Source organism: Pectinophora gossypiella, chromosome 2, assembly GCF_024362695.1.
Source record: "Pectinophora gossypiella chromosome 2, ilPecGoss1.1, whole genome shotgun sequence".
In the NCBI taxonomy this organism is placed as follows: Eukaryota; Metazoa; Arthropoda; class Insecta; order Lepidoptera; family Gelechiidae; genus Pectinophora; species Pectinophora gossypiella.
Window position 1 is genome coordinate 13,516,666 of NC_065405.1, and position 12,119 is coordinate 13,528,784.

Sequence of the window (12,119 nt, forward strand, 5' to 3'; positions counted from 1 at the left end):
GGCAAAGTACTTAATAAAGGATTGGTGGGGTGTGAAAAAAGAATACGCCCCCAGTACCTTCAGTACACCTAGCCTTCGCGGCACGGTAAACGACGTCTTAGTAGATAGCATTCGCAGTGTCTATAGGTCGAAGCCTTCGACATAATTCGCGGCGCGGATACCGTGCAAACCCCGCTGAACTAAAAACATTCACTCAAAATCTTTTCACCATAGAAAAAGATAGGAATTTCAAAACATACAAATAATTTGAACTCAAAGCAAAGGCCATTAATCCATATCATATGTACTATATCTATTACGAAAAGTTTTTTTTTATATTTCCACACCTTTTAACTTCGTAATCCTTTTGACAATGATGATGCGCCTGGCATTCCTTCTTATTTATTAATTTGTTTACAGAATTATGAACTGCGGCTTCTACGATCATAAATAACTCTTATGGTAAAATCCTAAAGTAAAGTCACGAAGTCGCCATAAAATGTACCGAACGACAGGTGTACTATGATGCAGGTATAGACACGCGATGTATACTAATTTGTGTTTCAACGCTTAAAGTTCCCTATTGAAATAATTAAAGCCGATATCCGGGAAGGGACGGCCGTTGTTACCCAAAATGTTTTCATTGTGCCCTGGGAAAATCTGTCTATTGTGCTAAAGTAAAGCGATTAAAATCGATTGAATGTTAATTAGATGGATCAGTTCAACTTGTTTACCTTTTGTAAGTAGACAGTTAATAGTAGTTTAGAAAAATATTTCATGCTTTAAATTTTATCTACAGTATTCTTAGGACTTAAACATAGCTGGAGACTGGATGTACATAGTAAACATATATGTCTACCCCTTCGGGAATATAGGCGTGATGCTCTGTAAAGTTATGTTGAAATTCTATTCTTGGATTCATCATAATTTACTTTAGGTACATCTTCTTCCTTGCATTTATTCCATTTTCTTTCCTTCCTTCCTTCATAATTTACAACATAAATTTTGTTCTTTTATCATTATTATAACGTTTTAATTAAATTTAAAATGGTCGGCAGACAGTCAAACAATGTTTGTTTTTCCCCTCACGTATGGAGAGTTGACGAATGCCAATGAAAGCACTTTGTTTACGTAGTGCAGCCACCAAAGGCTATGTTGAAAATTCAGAGATGGATTGGTAAACAACCGGATGGTGCATTTATTCTAATAAATATTGGAATATACGTTGGGATTTTTTTTTTATTAAATTTCCTGTTACAGCCTGAGGAGTAAGTATCTACAAATATAGAAGGAAAAGCAAAGATTAGGTATTTTATCCCACTAGAAAAACTTACGCACATTTTTCCTGTTTAAGAAAGAAAATCAGTATTCGTTGTCGATGTTCGATATAGTATAATATCATACTTTCGAAAGTAACTCTGTCTTGTCTGTTACCTTTCCACGATTAAACTGTGGAACCGATTTAAATGAAATTCGTTACGGCGATAGTTCGAGATCCAGAAAATAGCAGAGTAGTTTTTATTTCCGACATTCCTTAAGGGGATAAAAAGGAGTGAAAAGAAACTGTCGCGTGCGATAATGTCTACGCGGACGGAATGCTAGTTTTAAATAAAACTGCATTTTAGACAGACAGCATGGCTCCAACAATGCAATGTTGCCGATTGTATAACAGCTGAGGCGAGCATATCAAACTATGTTGTGTGTTGAGCAAGGCCACGTTTACTTGGCAGTTGCCAGGGTGATTATTTACGAGACAAACATTACACACATGCTATGTGCAGTCGACCGATGTGTCGACGGACCGATCGTGAATGCGGGGTTTGCAAAACATGTCTAATTGGCAGAGGTGTTTCACTGTTTTTATTTGGTTTCCGTTTGTATTCATTGGTTGGATTGCACTAAAGTTGGAAGAGTAAGAGAAAATGTAAAAAGCAACCTTTGGAATTAGCCTCGAATTTTGAATTTTTTGAATGATCGTTTAGAGCAGTTTGATCGTGAAAATAAACAGTCCTATTGTTTCATTTCAATTCAGGGCAGCACCTGAGTTTACTTAACTAAAAAGTGGTTAATATTTTTATGGGAATATTAAATATTATTTCTTTCTAGCTTTTTTATGTTTTTACTATCACTTTAATTTATTATCATAACACGGCATCAATAAGTTGATCTAAGAGCAATACTGGTATACTGAATTGATGACTGTACATACATAACATAAACAGCCTATATACGTCCCACTGCTGGGCACAGGCCCCCCCTCAATCCACCGGAGGGGGTATGGAGCATACTCCACCACGCTGCTCCAATGCGGGTTGGTGGAGGCGTTTTTACGGCTAATAACCGGGACCAACGGCTTAACGTGCCCTCCGAAGCACGGAATCATCTTACTCCGAATCTATCAGTCATCTATTTATCTGAATTGATGACTGTACTAAGTGAATTTAAAAGCAATACAAAATTACAGTTTATACTCTAGTCACGCAATTATGTAGGACATACTGATTAATTATGGGATACGAACGTACAATGAACAAGGACAGCGTTCGCGAAGCTATACTTAAATGTTTCATAGCAAGTTAGTCGACCTGATGACATTGACACCTAACTACTATGTCTCAAGCAAGATGAGCGGGTTTCTTTCTGACTCTCACATACATAAACAACTGGATGGGCTCTACCAAGCTGCTCCATAGCGGCTTGGTGGAGGCGTTTAGTAAATAGTATGAATATATAAAAACAAAAGTTAATTTTCTTGTAGTTGTGTGCGACACTTGATCTTCACTGTTAGGCGACATATCTGAGATAAAGCTATGAGGTTTTATATTGATCCGTATAGTGCTGCAAAGTCCAGAGATTTTATATGGGACGCATGAATTCACCCCACACAGATTTATGAAGAGCGCACGAGTTTTTAATAGAGATGTAGCGCCCAATATGAAAAATGGCCAATAACACTATCCAATAGCCAATTGGCTGCTACGTGTTCGCAAAGTGTATTCAATAAAGCGATAGATATATTGTGTTTTGACTGTATGAGTAATAGACGCGTGTATGAAACTATTGATGAATAAGAAGCGGACAAGAAATCTATTTTAATTGTTTTTTTTTTTATATTTAGCACACCAACAGTTGAAAACGAAAAATGTGTTTATTATCAGTAATAATACAATAATGAAGGCACATCAAAATAGGGTGGGTACATTACAAAGACGAAATGAACAGCGGTTCCCAAACTCGGCAAAGTTACTACGATAAACTCATGCATCATGTTAAATTAAATGATTTAGCTGTGCAACTAATTACCTATAAGTTAGTACCGCCCGCAAAAGAGGAAAAACAAGTACCAAAGAGCCAACTTAGAAAACAGAAGACTGTCTAAAATCATCTTAGATAAAAAAGTGATAGCAAAGTTATCTACAACTTCTATATATAATATACAAGTTTAAAAAATTCCGTCTCACCTTTCAAACCTAAACTCACGAAACGAATACATTCAACGATCAGTTCAATCTATCTATCTAACATCGTGAGGGTTATTATATGAGGATTACCAACCTGAGCAACCCTGGTGTCAGGATTATTAATATGACGAGATGGTACGGTAGCATTCAATGCGTGAGGGTACTTATCTAACGCCACCAATGCGCATGCCCAAAACCACAGGGTTTTTGTAATCTTAACCTAACCAGAAGATCATTTACACCGCAACATAGGAAAAGCTATTGATTATGATACATTATTTACCAATTGTATATAGGTATTGCGGCTGTCCTACGTTTTACCGACTTCAAAAAGGAGGTACTCATATCGACCGTATATTTTTTTACATTAGAATGTTTGTTTCCTGGTAGTGGTTGCCTGGAAGAAATTGCTCTAGAACAATAAGCCCCCCCCCCCCAAATTTTACAGTGTTCATGTGTTATGCCTGATTGTGGAAATTTAGTTCTGTACAATAAAGTATATTTGATTTGATTTGATAAAATTCTTACAATGGATGTACTTCTGACTACCCAGTTAGGATTTAATCGTGAGCTAAAGTTACATAGTTTCACAAAGTATCAAAGGATTATCGAGAATGCGAGTGATACATTGTCTTTATATAAAACATTTTACAAAGCTGCACGCCTAACAACTGTCGCCTTTACACAATGCATACTGATTGGTAATGTGGGCTGGAATATCTATGCGTGAAGCGTGAAAACAATAGCATCTATCCATGTCTAGTGTCTATCCGTGTTCCTTGTACGCAATGCAAACATAACACCTATTTTACGCTAAGTACAATGTGCAAACATGTGTGTTTTGTTTAGCTTGTATACTGGAGTTTACATCGAAGCTAAAATTGATAGTATAGGCATAGACTAAGGAATAATATTACGTATAGAACGGCCAATATACAGAAGTTGATAGTTCCTTGATAACTTTTTAATTCATTTTTATCGGTCTGAAATAATAGTCAGAATTTGTGTAGGCGTGGGTGCTGGATATCCCTTCTCAGATTGAGTGACATTCTACTGATCGCGGTCAGTAACTAGATACCGAGGAAGATTGTATTTAATGTCAAAGGATAAGGGTAAGGGTAGGGATGGGGTCAAATGAAAATGTACTCCGCCCTTGGTAGGTATTCTAGACATACAAGGGTGACATGAAATCGGATAAAGAAAAAAGAAGCAACATAAATTCTTGTATCAGTTAATAAAGGTTTCTTTCTCATTCAATCACTTATCTGTGGTAGCCCAGTTCGGAAAACGCGTGACTTACGTTGTAGTGTCACGGATTTGAATCTCGGATTCGAATTTCGAATTCTCTAAACCACTGAATTCGATTTTATGAGTTTGAATTCTAGTTTGGATCGTTTATGTTCCCGATGACCCGATTACTCTAGCCATAGAGGCAGCCAATCAGCTCGCGACACCAAACACTTCAGGACCCCGATACCGATCCCGCCGGCGTGGTCGACTATTTCCCCTCATTCAGCGATTTTCGCTATCGACCCACTATTCTTTTTCCTCTCAGACGACGCCCTGAGCCGAGGTTCGCGCCCAGCTGGGCACCCTCAGGCCTGTTGTCTTAAACGTTGTATCGGGTGAGAGCCTTCAGCGCTCACCATTTGTCCCGCCAAGTAGTTAATGCCATCTGCGGCAAATCTACAATAAATCACGTCTACAATAAGTCAAATCTAAAAAAAGGATCGTTTATGTCACGTGGTTTTCATGTTTTTTGCCCTGTTATTAGCAATAGCCCCTATTACGTAGGATATAGACATAGCAGGCAAGAAGTGGGTAGGAGGGTGTGTATATTGTATACCTCTGCCTACCACTACTGGGATACAGGCGTGATGCTATGTTGCCTATCTAAGATGCTATGAGACTGATGATTGCTAGTAAAGAACTTCCCACTCATTATTTTCTACTCGGATTTTATATTACCTAGATGCTGCAAAATGTAAAGTTACTAGTAGTAAATCTTAAATAGCTGGTTATAAATACTGAAACACTAAAAGGTTACGCCACAACAACCTGTGTGGGTACAAAGTGAGTGCATTGCGACTCCCACGCAAAGTTGACTCACCGAATTTACATGCACTTTGGATTCAAACGTCTATTTAATTGTCTAATCTCTGGTTTATAAAGTAGGTGCCTAAATGGAAATTAATGGAACGCCAAAAGTTAAGATTATTTTGCTATAAGAGACAGTTAACCGTAGTTTCAATCCCAGCACGGGCTTAAATGTTTTTTTTTTAATTCATGTTAAGCCGTTGGTCCCTGTTACTACTTACAGATGTAAGTAAGTAGTCGTTACATGAGCTATGTCAGGGGCCTTTGGCGGCTCAATAATAACCCTGACACCAGGGTTGATGGAGTTGGTAATTCACCTCACAATTCACCTCACAACCCACACGATAGAAGAAGAATTCATGTTTGGATCGTAAATATTTATCACGTGCTCAGCGCTGATGGAAAACATCGTGAGAGAACTCACATATCCGAGAAATGTGTTTCGGATCGGAGGTATATGAACTTGAGAGAGAATCCTCAGCTTTTTATTTCTTTTTTTATCGAACAACGAAGGTAAATATATCAAAAGTGAAAAATGGACGCTAGTTGTCTAGTGACGACTAGTTGCACTGACGTTACTGACTGAAGTTTCTAGATAATCATGATCTTGAAAAGACCTACATCAAATCGATCGATAGTTGCTGATAAGATAGCGATGCGTTGCTCACTATACCATAGCTAAGTGAAACGGTTTCTGCTTTAACAAACATTAAGACTAGTGTAATTCCGTAATCAAAATAATAACCGTAAATTTTCTACACGCTTCCAATTGATGGAATACAGTCAATGAATTATTGTGGCTGAAAATGATAAACGTCTTTAGTCGCCGATTGATGATTTACAATGCTATGTACGTTGGCCATAACATCGTCTAAGAGGGATGACTCAGCTGTTGGAAAACTCATGAATTTTTTTTTTCACTTCCATACTTTCGTGACGGAAAATGCCACTCGTTATCAACTCAGAATCGTGGTCTAAAACATCCCACAACGTTTTCGTGTATTATACAATACTCTAACTTTCCGTCCGTACTTGTAACCACGAAATATGGGTCTTCCATAAATGTACACTCACATAAATTAACAGGATAACGGGACGGGTTGCCTTTGGAATAGAATTATACTACAATTTTTCTGCCACTTCCTGGGGGAGGTATAAGGTACAGCACTCATCTACTCACTGCCACACACGAAAGAAAAGCTCTATAAAGGCATATCAAAACAAAAGCGTCCCACAAATAGCGAAATGCGAACGATCGTTCATGTACAAAGGGGAACGCTTGCGCGAAACTGCCGTCTATAATTTATCTGAGACTGTCCTATATGATAATATTTCAAATAAACTCTGTACATTCTAAAATATGCATGGGTACAGTCATGAGCAATATAATGTACCCACTTTAGGACTCGCACTAAAGTGGGTACATTATATTGAAATTATTGAGACTTACAGTTCAATTTGTCAAAAAAGTTAATGTGACATGTTACCAAAGTGTATACATATTAATGCTCGTGACCGTACAGGGTGTAAACGCCAGCTTGTCGATAAACTTACGCCTAAAAAATATTAAGATACCTCCAAGAAATGTCATTTGCAGCAATATTTGGTACCTGTTAAATAAATAACAATATCGCATTCCTGAGATACGCGACTAATCATGGTAGGCATTTCGTACTACTTGCAATTTTGTAGATTTGTATGAGTTTTTGTGAGTTCAAATAGTATAGTTCAATAGTATGTTATACATCATGTCCCTAGCGTTATCCCATTTTCACGGGATCCGCTTAATCTAACCTAACCTGAAGATTTTACATGTCCGGTTTTTTAAGGGAAAACCAGCTCAATACAAGTGCAAAAGTCCAATCAGTTTCTTGCAAAGTAATAAATTAACTGGTTGCACTTAAGACCTCCTGGTTACATGACGTTTCTGTTTTAAACCAAAAACACCTACAAAAACATAAATTTTATAATTATGACAACTAATGGTCCATAATTCCACCACTGTATACAAATAATTCGCTGGGCTCAGTGACTGCACTTTTGCTCTTTGATTGTACCTACAGGTCACATACCTCCGAAACGTATTTCTCGAGAATGTAGGTTTCCTCACAATGTTTTCCAGAATAATAAAAAAACAACCATAGCAATAAAATTTTCGCATGATAAAATAGAAACTTAACTATTAAGCTTCAAAGCAAGAGATACTTTAAGAAAGATCGAAACGCTCTGTTGCCTGCGGTCGTCGGATCTGGTAAAGCAGTAACACAGTAAACAAAATTAAAAACAACTTACATCAATAAACCGGTAACACACTGGAACCATTCCACACTGTTGGATCCACGACCCTACCAGTGCTGCTGCTTATCTAACGATACGCACACATAACCTGGAACAATTGAAATATTTACGTTACAAAAGTGATTTTTACTAGAGTTGGCTTATAGTAAAAGTAGATAAGAGGGGGCACGTTAAGCCGTTGGTCCCGGCTATTAGCCGTAAAAACACCTTCACCAACCTGTAGTGGAGCAGCGTGGTGGAGTATGCTCCATACCCCCTCCGGTTGATTGAAGAGAGGCCTGTGCCCAGCAGTGGGACGTATACGTATAGGCAGTTTATATATAGATAAGAGGAAGTCTTACACTCATATTCTAAGATGTTAACTCCACTCGACTCTGCCTCAGCTGAGCATTTTGGTATTTTAAGTTGCCGTTTACGTCCTCGAGTTGAGCACTTTACTCACTGGAGACGAATATATCATTCATTCAACTTCACTGGAGTAAAAGGTTGAGGTGCCCCGTCTTAGAAAGCCGATTTTAAGCAGAGTTCGTATTCCTCAACTGAGGACGGAGTTCAGGAAGGTTCGAGTTAATATCTTAGAATACGTACGGTTGTTGAGACTTTTTCTTTTTGCCCTAGTTCAGATTACGAGAGCTTATAAAATATTAGTAAGTAGTAGTCTTTTCATCCTATAATCCATAAAAGTAACAGATACTAAAACAAAAGCAGAAAGGTCACATTAAAAGTGTTGGATTTATATAAAAACCTTGTCCCTAAATAAAAGATGAAGGTAGCAATTCGGTTTGTTTACCATCCTACTTAGGTGGATCGGTCGAAATAAAAAGTAGAGGCTGGCCGGACGGCATAAGCATGGAAAAACCACCTTTCATAGTTCATGTTCTGAATTAAATATATGTACAGTTCATACCCAACGCTTTCCTCTGAAGAAACAGTTGTTTGTGAATAAATGTCACTACCCAATTTTCTTTCTTCTTTTGTAGCTGACATCATCGGTAACAATATCCCTGATATCAATCAAATTCAGATTCAGAAATCCAACATTTTTTTTATTTTCTTTTTTACTTTTTAATGCATAAAATAGCAATACTTTCTTCTTCTACGATATACCAACTGTGAAAAACGTATTATTGTGTGTGTCTAATTAATTAATAATAAAACGTGGTCAACTCAAAGTCGCTGTATTCTTTACCATCCTCTACACACCAGACAGAGCACAATAACACCTGTGTACGACAAATGTGTTAATTTCAAAATTATAATTAGTGTGAAGTTTAGGTATTATTTGTTAACATTACTTCTTGTTATTTTAATTATTTATCTAATGTTATAATGAGTTTGGACTGGAGAGTAAATATACAATATTACGTACAATATTCAATTTGTTTTATGCCAACTGAGTTGTCTAGTTAGAAAGTAATTCTACCTACTGGACATTTTTATTTTAAATAATATAGGCTCGTGTTTGACCACAATGTCACCTGATGGTAAATGACGATGTGGTTTAGGATGGATCGCGCTTAACTAGCAAATGCCTATTCACTCTAGCTTTGAAGACTCCTAGACTATAACGAGTTGGAAAACGACGCTAGACAGTTCTGTCTGGCTGTTCACATCAGAAAAGAAGAGGCAAAACGTTTAGCGCGGATTGGTGGTATATCCACAACATAAGGATGAACCGACGCCTAGTTGTCAGTAGATGGAATGGAGTGGGTGGAATTAACTAGTGAAGTTTCGGCGCACACTCACCGAAGTGTATCCTATAAAGACCGACAGGCAAACTACCCTTCGTCTGTGGTGTAGATGTCGTGGCCAGATCGTAGAATCGATCATTTCATGATGTGCTCGACCATTTCATAACATAGAACTAAAGTTATTTATTTATTTATTTATTAACACAAATTACATAGACATTACAGGCAGTCCCAATTCGACTATGTAATGCAATTATAACATTAGTACCTAACTAAAGAATTTAATACCTAACTCCGTGAATTCCGTCAACGAACACGTAAATAGGTCGATGTCAGTACACTGCTGAGAAATATCGTTGATGGTCCTAAGTGCGTGCGCTACTGGAGCATATCTGCCGATGTTGGTGCGCGCGGTGGGCAACACGAATATGCGCGGGGGCCGCCTGGTTTTGCGACCGTCTTCAGTTGACCATATCGTTGAAACGTCAACGTTTAATGATATTTCAATCAACGTTTGGCCATATCGTTAATGTAGGCGGTGTCCATATGCTATGTGGTGTAATAAAAATGCAAATAATCGATTCATTTCTTAGGTTCAAAATTATGTACCTATTCGATATGGAAAATTGTACAATTACATTGACTCATCGATTATAATATCAATAAAGTTTTAAATATAATCGACACCAGCGCCGCTACCGGTGGATAATGTTGCTAATTTTACGATATGATTGCCAACGTTTGGCCATATCATGCATTTAGTTGTTCATATCGTTAAACGTTTTGTGTTCATTGATTTGGCTAAACTACATGATGATGTGGCCAACGTGTGATATTCTATTTCATGAAATATGAACATTTCATGAAATGATCGAGCACATCATGAAATAATCAATTCTACGGTCTGGCCACGACATTGACATTGTACTACTGAACGCAGTAGCTATCGCTCAGTAGCTGTAGAACGATAACAACGACTTGTGATTTCGCTTACCCCGATATGGATTACGAGCATCAGTCTACTCCTGATGTAAAACATTCGCCCTTGTCCCTTTGTGAAGTCTTACGGCTTTAAAAACATCAGAAATTTAAAATAACATCGGTTAACAGCAAAAATCCTACGAGTTTTCCCGATGAGGCCGATTGAAAAGGAATTATTAGGCAATTTAATTTAATAAGCAAGAGACTTCAATAAACAGCATCAGTTTGAACATTAGGTCAGTAAATATTCCAATACGTCTTTCTTGAAATATAAATAATTTAAATATATACCGAACGGTATTTTAGGGTAAACATTATATTTAGGGGTAAACTGTGCATCCAGGGGTAAACTGTACATCCAGGGGCAAACTATACACTCAAGGGCAAACACTACTCTTGTTCTATGTACGTACATGTGTCTTGGCCCTTAGTTAGAAAGAAGATGTAGCACAATCTAAAACACGTGTTTCATCAAATGACACAGAAACCTAAATACGCGATCAATGCACGAGTAGGTAATTATTAATAAGTACATCGTAACCTGGCAACATCGAATATGGAAACCTATAATAACTGTTTACAAACAGCTAATACCATTAATTACACGAAATTATGGAAATGTGAACAAATTAATGGCATGAATGAATATTATAATTACATGGGTGTGTACGTAATTTTCTAATTATATTTCACTAGTTTTAGGTTATAATTTAGAATTTGAATATTGAAGAGCAAACCCTTAGAGTTGTTTTTAACTTATATTCTAACTTCACTAATTGAGAACCTTGACTTTTCTTGTTCAGAGTAGAACAGCCAACTGTACTTACTTACGTCTTATAAAACCTGAAACTTTTGTGTTAGGAGTGATATTTCGGGGCCTTATTTTTACGACCCTTGTGCGTGAATTATGCCCATTTAGGTCAAAGGTTAAACAGGACGAAAATATAACTTTCCCATGCTATGTCAGTGACACGACTCGCTTTCAACGGAGATCAATGCCATGAATAATATAGATGCTAGGGAAATGTCAAACAATGTTTTCAGAAAATAAACTTGATATTATTTATATAATCTTCGTAGATGGAGCTTGGGTTCCCTAATCTGTCGGGAATAATAAATGACAAGGAAAAATAAAAACAATGAGAAAGACAGAGTAAATGGGGCTTGCTAAATCACTGTTTACAATGTAATACGTCTGTCAGGGCACAAATTCAAGCTCTATGGAAAGATAATAAATGTCAGCTCGTGATATGACAGCCCTTTTCGGAGAACGAGTAATTTCGAATCGTAGTGTCACTGAATTCTATTTTATTGAGCTTGGTGTAATATTTGTATCATATATTATTGATATCACGTGATTTCCAGGATTTGGGCTCGGTTAATGGCAATATACTCGCTCCCTATTACATGGGACTTAAGCATAGCTGTTAAAGAGTGGGTGTACATACTATACAGCTCTTGCTATGTTACGTTGTAATAAATGTCAGCTCAACTATAGGAAATCTTAAAGCATTACAGCGTATTTCTATCGTCCTACGAGCCAGTGAACAGTAAAATTGAATATCGTATATTACAGGTTCTCTCTCTTGTTACAAATATTACGATGAAATTT

At 37.2% G+C, this 12,119-nt stretch overlaps 1 protein-coding gene across 2 annotated transcripts in view; it reads right to left on the reverse strand.

Moving 5' to 3' along the window:
* The window catches only part of LOC126378996 (ADP-ribosylation factor 6), a 64,611-nt gene that overhangs the window by 45,897 nt on the left and 6,595 nt on the right, over positions 1 to 12,119 (reverse strand). For both annotated transcript variants that reach the window (XM_050027574.1, XM_050027582.1), the window contains exon 2: positions 7,830 to 7,923. The gene's annotated coding sequence lies outside the window, so the exon portion shown is untranslated. The remainder of the gene's footprint in view (positions 1 to 7,829; positions 7,924 to 12,119) is intronic.